Source organism: Acinonyx jubatus, chromosome D1 (genome assembly GCF_027475565.1).
Source record: "Acinonyx jubatus isolate Ajub_Pintada_27869175 chromosome D1, VMU_Ajub_asm_v1.0, whole genome shotgun sequence".
In the NCBI taxonomy this organism is placed as follows: Eukaryota; Metazoa; Chordata; class Mammalia; order Carnivora; family Felidae; genus Acinonyx; species Acinonyx jubatus.
In genome coordinates, this window is record NC_069390.1 from 32,921,296 (window position 1) to 32,933,445 (window position 12,150).

Below are 12,150 nucleotides of genomic sequence, written 5' to 3' on the forward strand. Positions count from 1 at the left end.
CGGGCAAACAGGACTGCTAACATTTGGATGTCAGGTTGAGGGAAGGAGGAAAAATCAGATATGACTTCTAGTCATATGCCTGATCAGCTGGGTGAATTTCATATTACAGAAATCAGAAGATGTGGTAGGAGCAGGTTCATTGCTGAGATGGGGGAGGGGAGTCCTGACCTAGATCTCTTAGGTTTGCAGTACCAACTTAATAGCCTGGTGAAGATGACAGATATTTTGTGTCTGATGCTCAGGAGACAGCCAAGATTAGAGAGAAATTTAAGCGACATTAGTATGTAGGTGGTATTTAAAAGCATAGGGACTGGATCACATTACCTAGGGAGAGTTTAGATAGTAAAAAGAGAGGGCTCAGTATCCCAATATTTAGAAATTGAGCAGCCAGCAAGGATCCTGCAGAGAAGCATTTGGTGATGTCGAAGGAAACCCAGTAGGTGTGATCCAGAAGCAAGGAGTTGTGAGGTCTGTCCAGTGCTGCTTGAGAGATATGGAAAGCTGGAAAGAGCCTTCATAATTGGATGTGGTAAGAAGAAGAAAGGTCATTATTGACCTTGGTATTGAATACTTTCTGCATGCCAACAGCATTCGGGGTGCTTTTACGTCTACTAACTTTTTTAGTCCACATGACAACCGTGAGACAGTTGCCTTTATTATCCCCATTTTCTAGCTAAGGAAATTGAGTCATAGAGAAATTATGCTGCTTTTGTACCTAGTGACTCACAGAACAGGGATTGGAACTCAAGAGGTCAAAGTCCAAGCCTAACAACCATATTCTGTTTCCCTCCTATGTAATATGTATGATGAGAAAAACTGGTATGAGGGGCACCTGGGTGGCTCAATCAGTTGAGCGTCTGACTCTTGATTTCCACGCAGGTCACAATCTCATGGTTCATGGGATCCAGTCCTGTTTTGGGCTCCACACTGAGTGTGGAACCCACTTGGGATCCTCTCTCTAACCTCTCTGCTGCTCCTCTGCTCTTGTGCGCGCTCTCTCTCTCTCTCTCTCTCTCGCTCTCTCTCTCTCTCTCTCAAAATAAATAAGAGAAGTAAGTTGAAGAGAGAGTGCAGGTGAGAACATGGAGACTATACGTGAAGACAACTCTTGGGAGAAGTATTGTGGAGAGGAGATAAATGGGATGGGAGCTGGAAGAGGACATAAGGTCAAAGACAGTTTTTGTTTGTTTTGCTTCAAGATGGTTGATAGGAAACATATTTCTGTGCTGATGTTGATAATCAGGGCAAAAGAGGGGACTTGAAGAGTTAGGAGAGATCAAGGATGATTGTAGGAATGCTTACATAGAAGCAAGGAAATTTCCTCCACGTTGACAGGAGAGAGAGAACACATAGTGCATCGGTTCAGATGTAGCTGGATTTAAAACATTGGTGGTAGGAGGATGAGAGAGGTAGTTCTTGTCTGGCAGCTTCTGGGTTCTCAAGTGTGAAGGGAAGCAAGTAGAGGGATAGAAATTGTTGCGAGTAGGAGAGAGAAGGGAAAGGTAAGAGAATGAGCATCTTACTGGAGGTGGGGGAGGAATAAATTTACCAGAGAAATTAATGGGATTTACTGATGAGCAATGCTATTGCCACTTGATACTTTTGGTCCCAATTGGGACCAATGAGCAGAACTCTGTCATGTTTTACTCCATTTCTGGAGAAAAGTTTAGCTGTTTGGGATTAACAGCAGAGTTGGGCTTAATTGGGGTTGGACAAAGAGGGCAAGTAAGATGGAGGGAGAACAGAATAAAGCATTTAGAGAGTGTTTTCCGGGAGTGATCAGAGCACTGAAACATGGCATCTAATAGGGATGATGGCGGATGGTGAGGAAGAAGTTTTCAGTTGGTGAGTGTCTCCAGTGCTCTTGCAGAATGCTAGGTTGGAGGTGCTGGAGGGAAGCTGGAGAGCTAGAAGCATGTTGTCAGATGATGATGATGACGAGATCAGTCTATTACCATGGCAGTGGGTGGCCCAGATGGAGTCTGTCGATGGAACTGAAGAAATTAAGAAACCAACAGGCCAGGATTTGAGTGGGGGTGGGGGGGTAGGGGGGGTGGGGGGTTATATATGGCTACAGTTGTCAAGAATTATGACAGTAATGTTAGAAGATGGTGAGCTGGGTGCTAGAATTTCAGTAACCAGGGTGACTTGGCCATGAGACAGAAAGAGCAATATTGGCTAGTGTGGTCAGCTGACATATCCTTCAGAAGAACTGAGAGTGTTGAAGGGGGTAGGAAGTGAAGCAGTTTGAAAGTGGCAACAGGGATCAGTGCTATCTCCACTAACTCCCAGCCTTGAGGTATACCCTGATAGTGGGGGCTGTAAAGGAAGAGCATTTTCAGGAGTCCACTCAGGCATGAAAAGCTTTTAAAACCATGGCAATAGCAGGATGGCTTGGGCCGGGTGGGCAGGGAGTAGAGACTAAAGACAGAGCCACCAGTAATGGTATTATGTAACCAGTCCCTGGAGAGGTGACAGAATTAGATGAGGACAGTGGGATTGAGAGGAGAAATGTGTGAAAAATCTATGGAAAGTAGAACTTGGAAAGGATTGTTTTCAGAGCTAACTGATGTTGACAATATTAGTGGAGAGAGAGAATACAGAAAAGGACACATTTGAAACAGGGGTTTTCTCTCCTATTAAATTGCTAATGAATAATGAAGGCAGGATATATACATGGCTTCAGAATCAAATCATACTAAAAGGTTTTTGATGGAAAACCGTTTTGCCTCACTTCTCTCTGCCTTCAGGGTCCTGCTCCCTTGGGGACATTTACTTGCATTATTTTTTGTTGCTTTCCTCCCACTATCCTCTGCTCCCTTTTTCTGCCATTTGTTCAGGCAGTTATTAGTGTTCCTGAATCAATGCTCTATTTTTCTTTTTAATTTGTCCCTTCAATCTCCACCCCCTCTCTAGGAAGAGGGACCGAGATTTCTTTGATGTTATCTTCTACTTTTTTCTTCTAAGTTTTTTTATGGCTGCCTCATTTTAGATTCCAAGCATGCTCTTTTTCCTATTTATTCCTTTTTCATGCTATCCTATACTTATTTTATGTTTGTAATATCTTTTCTTATCTCTAAGGACATTAATTGCATTTTTTGCCTTTCTTAATTTGCTGTGTTTCCTCCAGGTGCCCTTTTTTCCCTTCATTTTCTCTCTCTCTCTCTCTCTTTTTTTTATTTTTGGTCCTCAAATGTTTGTTAATCCCTGTCTGACACTTATGTTCATAATATGAATCCCTGCCTGTTCAGACTTAAGAATAGGGCATTAAAAAGCTGAGTGGAAGCTGTGTGGGCACAGGCAGGCTTGTTGATGGTGGATTTTGTTTGTTTTTGAGGAAGCTTCCAAATACTTGGAAGTCTTCTCCTGAGGCTATTCAGTTTCTTAGAGAAGAATCTTCTAATCTTCCTGGGAGATACAAGCCAGCTGCCAGTTTTCCTGAGTAGAGTCTGGGAAGGTGGCTCCACGTACCACCATTCATAATGTAAACTATTACATCACCATGTTTCAGCCCAGCCAGTGCAGGAGCTCTGTCTCCCTGGTAGCTGGGTTCCCCATGTGCAATTTCGGTAGGCTGAATCAGTTCCTCTCTCCACCCCCCCCAGTATATATTTCAGGTTTTAGAGACCTTTAAACAGTAAAAGAGAAAAGGAAGGGGAAAATGCACCTGGAGGAGACAGAGCCAATTTAAAAAGAAGGAAAAAATGCAACTATCATTAGTACTTTTAGAGATGAGGGGGAAAGAAAATGCTACATCCATATTCTCCTAATTCGATTATTTTACCTCCATCCACTTTCTCCCTTCTAACAATGCATTGAAATCTTCAGTTAGCTATTGTGTTCTGTTCTCCTTGCCCTTGTGGATTTGTACTTTTTATTTCCCCTTAAATTCCTTTGCCATTTTAGCAGAGGTTGGAGAGGGAAAGGAGAAATTTGCATTTTATTAACCTGCTGCTTAATTGAAATCCCAACTTTAGTTGTGAGCAGATTGACATACGGGTGCTTGTGGAGACACAGGTTTGTTGCCCAGGTGAGGAATTCAGTTTAGGGATAGATTTTTAGACCTCCTTGGTTTAACATAATTATTGAAGCTATGGAGATGGGTAACACTTCCCCAGGGGAGTTTGAAGCATGGCATCCTTTGATTCATTCGACACATATTTGTCAAGTGCCTACCGCATGCTGGCAGGGAGAAGATGCACTAGGCCAGAATGTAGGGAACTGCTAGAAAGATAAGGAAGAAGGAAAGAAGGCACCGGAAGAGCAAAGGGAAAGGTGGAAGGGGATGAGAGGAGAGTGCTCCCACTGGGGAAGGAATTTTAGGGAAGGGAGCAGAGACGTTTTGCATAATGTTAAGTGCTACGAAGAGTTCAGACGGGTGAATGAAGCCTTCTCTTGATTATTCCACTCATACTTATTGACTGTCTAGCACAGTGCTTGATTCTGCGATTAGAGTGGTCAACAAGACTGACCTGATATGGACCTGTTAGAGCTTCCATTCTAGCCAAGACAGGGCGTTAAACCAGGACCAGGACCTATCTTAAAGCATGAGCTGTGGGGGCACATCAGGAGGAAGCTAACTTTGTGGGGGGATGGGGAAACGCTTCCAAGTAGAAGTGATTAAGCTAGGACCCAGTTTTGAGTACCTGAATAAGTGAAACTTAGCATTTAATTACTTTGGAGGCTGGAGAGGAAGGAATAGGCTTAGAACAGGGATGGTTCCACGGGCAACTTTGTTAGAGACCAAGGATTGGTAATGTGACAGCTTTTGAACACCAAAGAACCTTTCAGATGGCTTGTATACATTAACACACTCTAAAAAGTCACAAGGGAAATCTCGAAAATCTTAGTCATTTCTACAGAAAAAATCCTTAATATTGCACAGGAAAGTAAACCTTGAAGTTTGATGGTTAAAAATAGACCATCTGTGGCTTCAGGTTCTGAAGTAATACAGATGGGGCTATTTACTTAAAAAATAAATCACTGGTGATCTAATTAGCAATTCAAAGGTTGGCCTCTCACAGACTTGCTTAGTGTGATGTCCAGGACCCAGATGAAGGACAAAGTATGGAGTAGTTTACATTGCACCAGCAAATTACACTCTATGACTTAAACTAAAAACTGATTTTTCTTTATTGAAAAAAAGAAAACAGAGCAAATAATATTCAAGTGTTTACTGTGCCCATTAGTATTCCAAATTAAATTCATATGTTGGCTTGACAAAAAATAAAACACACAAAGTTACTTTGCAGTGAATATTTACCTACTGTTGATAATGGCAGTCTGCCTGAGAGAAAAAAATTTTTCAGAAAGGGCAGTGGTATCTTGAAATTCCTTTTAAAATTGGAAGGTGGTAGGAACACTCGAGAAGGGAAAATATTCAATTATCTGTCAATAGGGAGAAAGTTGTACCTTATGTGTGAGAGAAAGAAGTTGGCCAGGAACACTGTGCTTTTCTTTCCCAGAAACCACAGAGCCTCCTCCTTTCCCCTTCTCATTCATGTGCTCTAGGCTGATGGAACTAGCACAGAACTTGGAAAAAAGGGGAGCCTCTCCCTTCCCACCAGCTTCATGGTCCCGGGAACCACCTGAGAGCCATAGGGAGATGGAAGCAATCTTGGTTTCTCTTTGGTGGCATGGGAGTGGAAAGTTTTCAACTTTAGTTTGAATAAATTTACCAAAACTGCCCAGCACCTCTCAGTCTATGACTCCCACCTCCCTCAGCCCGGGGCTTTGCTTTGTTGGTGTGGGCTGAGATGCAAAGTGCCCACATAGGTAAATCTATAAGGCAAATTTTAAAAGATGTTTGTCTCTCAGTAAAATAGAGGAAAGTCTCACTAATTTATTTACCTGTCCAGTGAAGACATTAGCCTAGATGATCGTGAAGGCCCCTTTCTGCACTGTTTCTGTTATTCTGTGTGGTTCATTTCTGCATTTGTAGGATGAGGACTGCTTATACCTAGTAGGGATGGTGAGGGCAACATCATCTCCTTCTTAGAGTGTGACATAAAAACGACTGACTTCAGGAATGCTTCCTCTGGTCCGTGCCCAGCTTCTGCCAGGAGGCAACCTGGCTCGGGAACAGTAGTCTGGCTGAGTTTGAATATGTGCTCTGCTACCTACACTGTGGGAACTAGCCAAGTCTCCACCTCTCCAAGCCTCAGTGTATTCTAAAAAAATTGACTCGATAATACTTTCTCCAGAAGATAGTTGCAAAGATTAACATACCATGTAAAGGACCCGGCATCATGTGTGACACATAGAAGATGCTTTATTTATCATTTTGTGTCTTTTTTGATGATGGAAGTAGCATTTTATCTCCTGGCAGTAGATTATATGAGGATGCACATTTTCCAACAAGTATCATGACTTGTTAAGGAGAATTACTCATGCTACTGGCATGTTTTCTTCATCGTGATGCCAATTTGTAATCTTTTCATAGAACATTTGGCCATTGAAAGTTGCAGTAGCATTTTCAGATAGGTGTATGCTTTATGGGAGCTTTTAACGTAATGGGTTTCTTTGTTAAGATTGTGCAGAAAACTTCCACATGAATGTGATGAGGGACATGCAGGCATATTTTGGCTTTCAATTTGAAGCTTTGCTAATATGCTTCTTGGAGGCTCATTTAAGTTATCTTTGGCTGAAATTATGGAGAGTTGCTCCCATATTTCATACAAATCAAATAGAAAAATTAACTTAAAAAAAGTTCAAGCTGTGTTATGTTAGTTTGGATCCTCTGAGCAACAGCCACCAAGACAGGATAAGTCATGCAAGAGATTGGTTGAGTAGTAGCTTGTAAGGGAAATGGGGAGGGAGCCAGAAAAGTCAGGAGAACCATCAGACCATGATGTAGGTCTGATGCATGTGGAGGAGAGAGGGAGGGAAGAAAGGCTGCTAGAAAGGGCCTTAGTTGCAGTGAAGTTCTAAGAAAAATCCAGCATGGCCGATGAGGCTCCCAACCCAAGCTGCCCATCAAAGAAGTCCGCATCTTATAGCTATGGATCTGTGCTCAGTCCCTGGATGGGAACAGCATGTGGGAAGAGTGGTATTGGCTCAAACACAGGGGTGGATTCAGAGCATAGCATCTGGGGCCCTTGGTCAATTATGCTTCTGACAGTGAATCTGACAGGTCATTTCCATGGCCTCCAAACTTCCAGGCACTTCCATCACCTGTGTTACAAGGTCTCATGACCTACATAGTTAATGTTTTCCTCAAGTATTAGTGTCACAAAATGATTGAAAAGGAACATGCGATGCCTCACTGAGATACACCTGATGGTATTATCCAGTGCTAGAAACCCAGGCTTCGTCAATCCTTGACATCCTTCTTCCACATTTTCAACTCCAGCCAATCAGCAACTGAGTTCTGCTGATTTCACTCCCTAACTCTGTGATTCCCTCCATGTGTCTGCACATTAGAACCATCTGGAGATCTTTAAAAAATTCCAAAGGCCAGGCCACATCCAGATCAATTAAATCACAGCTTTATTTATTTATTTTTTTGAACCTTCCCAAATGACTCCAGACAAATTTGGAAACTAGTTTCTTCAATATTTTCAAATGTGACTTCTCTCCATCCCTACTACCATGGCCCTAGTCCTTTCTCATTTGGATGACTGACCGGCTCCCTCTTTGTTCACTGTGCTTATAATCTTTTCCCTCTCATATTTATTCTGTCCACAGAAACCCACTGACCTCCCAGAAATGCAAATCTGATTATGTAACTACTCTGCTTCCAGCTCTCCCACAGCCCCCCACCCCCACATCTAAAGCATCGCTTCCCAACCCTTTCTTCCCCCTGCCCCCATGGCATCCACCAGCATAACACACATCCTCAGCAAGTCTTATACATGGTGATTTTCAACCCTGGGGGAGGAGCATCTGAATATTGGAGAAAGACCCACAGCTTGTGCAACTTGCAAAACAATTTTCTCCTCCACCCCCTTTTTTTTCTTTCCCCCTTCCCTCATTCTGATGTGTGCTCTCCAGCCAAAGGGATTAAACCTTATGTGGAATACAGGACCACCTTTTTTATCTGCCCTATCTCCATGATCTCATCATCTGCCTTGTTACTTTTGCTACTTAGGCTCCCAACTTCTGAAAGTTCCTGGTATAAATGATGTTGTTCCCATCTTTTATGCCTTTTGCTTATTTCTGTTCTTTCTTTCTGGAATGCCTCCCCTTTAACCTTTTTCTGTAGTGCTTTCCCTTAAACTAACTTGACATTTTGAAACCAACCATTAAGTCAACCCTGTGGTCACCTCTGCAAAGCCTTCTCTGACTCACTACTCCAGCCAGGTTGGGACCCACACTTCTTTCATTATCAAAGATCCTGTGTACTTGCTTTATTAATTTTGCAATGTTGTACTAGCAATACCTGTTTTAAGAGATCCATATTCACCATTCTCTTTTTCTAGAATTGTAATTTTTTTCTTTTTAAAAATAATTTTTTTTAATGCCATTATAGTTAATGTACAGTGTTATATTGGTTTCAGGTATACAATACAGTGATTCAGCAATTCTATACATTACTCAGGGATCACCACATAAGTGCACTCTTTTTTTTTTTTTTTAATTTACATCCAAGTTAGTTAGCATATAGTGCAACAATGATTTCAGGAGTAGATTCCTTAATGTCGCTTACCCATTTAGCCCATCCCTCCACCCATAACCCCTCCAGTAACCCTCTGTTCTCCATGTTTAAGAGTTTTTTATGTTCTGTCCCCCTCCCTGTTCTTATATTATTTTTCCTTCCCTTCCCTTGTGTTCATCTGTTCTGTGTCTTAAAGTCCTCATATGCGTGAAGTCATGATATTTGTCTTTCTCTGACTAATTTCACTTAGCGTAATACCCTCTAGTTCCATCCACATAGTTGCAAACAGCAAGATTTCATTCTTTTTGATTGCTGAGTAATACTCCATTGTGTGTGTGTGTATGTGTATATATATATATATATATATATATATATATATATATGTATACCACATCTTCTTTATCCATTCATTCATCCATCGATGGACATTTGGGCTCTTTCCATACTTTGGCTATTGGTGATAGTGCTGCTGTAAACATGGGAGTGCATGTGCCCCCTTTGAAACAGCATACCTGTATCCTTTGGATAAATACCTAGTAGTATTTAAAAATAGATGGAATTTCTATTTTTAATTTTTTGAGGAACCTCCATACTGTTTTCTAGAGTGGCTGCACCAGTTTTCATTCCCACCAGCAGTGCAAAAGAGATCCTCTTTCTCCGCATCCTTGCCAACATCTGTTGTTGCCTGAGTTGTTAAAGTTAGCCATTCTGATGGGTGTGAGGTGACATCTCATTGTGGTTTTGATTTGTATTTCCCTGATGATGAGTGATGTTGAGCACTCTTTCATGTGTCAGTTGGCCATCTGGATGTATTCTTTGGAGAAGTGTCTATTCATGTCTTTTGCCCATTTCTTCACTGGATGATTTGTTTTTTGGGTGTTGAGTTTGAGAAGTTCTTTGTAGATTTTGGATACTAACCCTTTATCCGATATGTCATTTGCAAATATCTTCCCCCATTCTGTCAGTTGCCTTTTAGTTTTGCTGATTGTTTCCTTCTCTGTGCAGAAACTTTTTACCTTGATGAGGTCCCAATAGTTCATTTTTGCTTTTGTTTCCCTTGCCTCTGGAGACATGTTGAGTAAGAAGATGCTGCAGCCAAGATCAAAGAGGTTTTTGCCTGCTTTCTCCTTGAGGATTTTGATAGCTTCCTGTCTTACATTTAGGTCTTTCATCCACTTTGAGTTTATTTGTGTGTATGGTGTAGAAAAGTGGTACAGGTTCATTCTTCTGCATGTCGCTGTCCAGTTTTCCCAGCACCACTTGCTGAAAAGACTGTCTTTATTCCATTAGATATTCTTTCCTCTTTGTCAAAGATTAGTTGGCCATACGTTTGTGGGTCCATTTCTGGGTTCTCTATTCTGTTCCATTGATCTGAGTGTCTGTTCTTGTGCCAGTACCATACTGTCTTAATGATTACAGTTTTGTAATACAACTTGAAGTCCAGGATTGTGATGCCTCCTTTTTTTTTTTTTTTTCAGGATTGCTTTGGCTATTTGGGGTCTTTTCTGGTTCCACACAAATTTTAGGATTGTTCGTTCTAGCTCTGTGAAGAATACTGGTGTTATTTTGATAGGGATCGCGTTGAATATGCAGATTGCTTTGGGTAGTATCAACATTTTAACAGTATTTGTTTTTCCTATCCAGGAGCATGGAATCTTTTTCCATTTCTTTGTGTCTTCTTCAATTTCTTTCATAAGCTTTCTATAGTTTTCAGCGTATAGATTTTTCACCTCTTTGATTAGATTTATTCCTAGGTATTTTATAGTTTTGGTGCAATTGTAAATGGGATCAATTCCTTGATTTCTCTTTCTGTCACTTCATTGTTGGTGTATAGGAATGCAACCGATTTCTGTGCATTGATTTTATATCCTGCAACTTTGCCAAATTCATGAATCAGTTCTAGCAGGTTTTTGGTGGAATCTTTTGGGTTTTCCATATAGAGTATCATGTCATCTGTGAAGAGTGAAACTTTGACCTCCTCCTGGGCTATTTGGATGCCTTTTATTTCTTTGTGTTGTCTGATTGCTGAGGCTAAGACTTCCAATACTATTTTAGATAACAGTGGTGAAAGTAGACATCCCTGTCTTGTTCCTGACCTTAGGGGAAAAGCTCTCAGTTTTTCCCCATTGAGGATGATATTAGCGTTGGATCGCTTGTATATGGCTTTTATGATCTCGAGGTATGCTCCTTCTATCCCTACTTTCTTGAGGGTTTTTATCAAGAAAGGATGCTGTATTTTGTCAAATGCTTTCTCTGCATCTATTGAGAGGATGATATGGTTCTTGTCCTTTCTTTTATTGATGTGATGGTCACATTGATTGTTTTGCAGATATTGAACCAGCCTTACATCCCAGGTATAAATCCCACTTGGTTGTGGTAAATGATTTTTTTAATGTATTGTTGGATCTGGTTGGCTAATATCTTGTTGAGGATTTTTGCATCCATGTTCATCAGGGAAATTGGTCTATAGTTCTCCTTTTTAGTGCGGTATTCATCTGGTTTTGGAATCAAGGTAATGTTGGCTTCATAGAAAGAGTTTGGAAGTTTTCCTTCCATTTCTATTTTTTGGAACAGATCCAAGACAATAGGTGTTAATTCTTCCTTAACTGTTGGGTAGAATTCCCCTGGAAAGCCAGATGGCCCTGGACTCTTGTTTTTTGGGAGATTTTTGATAACTAATTCGATTTCTTTACTTAGGTTATAGGTCTGTTCAAATTTTCTATTTCTTCCTGTTTCAGTTTTGATAGTGTATATATTTCTAGGAATTTGTCCATTTCTTCCAGATTGCCTATTTTATTGGCATATAATTGCTCATAATATTCTCTTATTATTGTTTTTATTTCTGCTGTGTTGGTTGTGATCTCTCCTCTTCCATTCTTGATTTTACTTATTTGGGTCCTTTCCTTTTTCTTTTTGATCAAGTGGCTAGTGATTTTTCAATTTTGTTAATTCTTTCAGAGAACCAGCTTCTGGTTTCATTGACATGTTCTACTGGTTTTTTTTGGTTTTGATAGCATTAATTTCTGCTCTAATCTTTGTTATTTCCTGTCTTCTGCTGGTTTTGGGTTTTATTTGCTGTTCTTTTTCAGCTCTTTAAGGTGTAAGGTTAGGTTGTGTATCTGAGACCTTTCTTCCATCTTTAGGAAGGCCTAAATTGCTATGTAATTTCCTCTTATGACTGCCTTTGCTGCGTCCCAGAGGTTTTGGGTTTTGGTGTTAACATTTTCATTGGCTTCCATGTACTTTTTAATTTCCTCTTTAAATTCTTGGCTAGCCCATACATTCTTTAAATTCTTGGCTAGCCCATACATTCTTTCGTAGTATATCTTTAGTCTCCAAGTATTTGTTACCTTTCCAAATTTTTTCTTGTGGTTGATTTTGAGTTTCATAGCGTTGTGGTCTGAAAATATGCATGATATGATCTCGATCTTTTTGTACTTACTTAGGGCTGACTTGTTTCCCAGCATGTGGTCTATTCTAGAGAATGTTCCATGTGCACTGGAGAAGAATGTATATTCTGCCGCTTTAGGATGAAATGTTCTGAATATATCTGT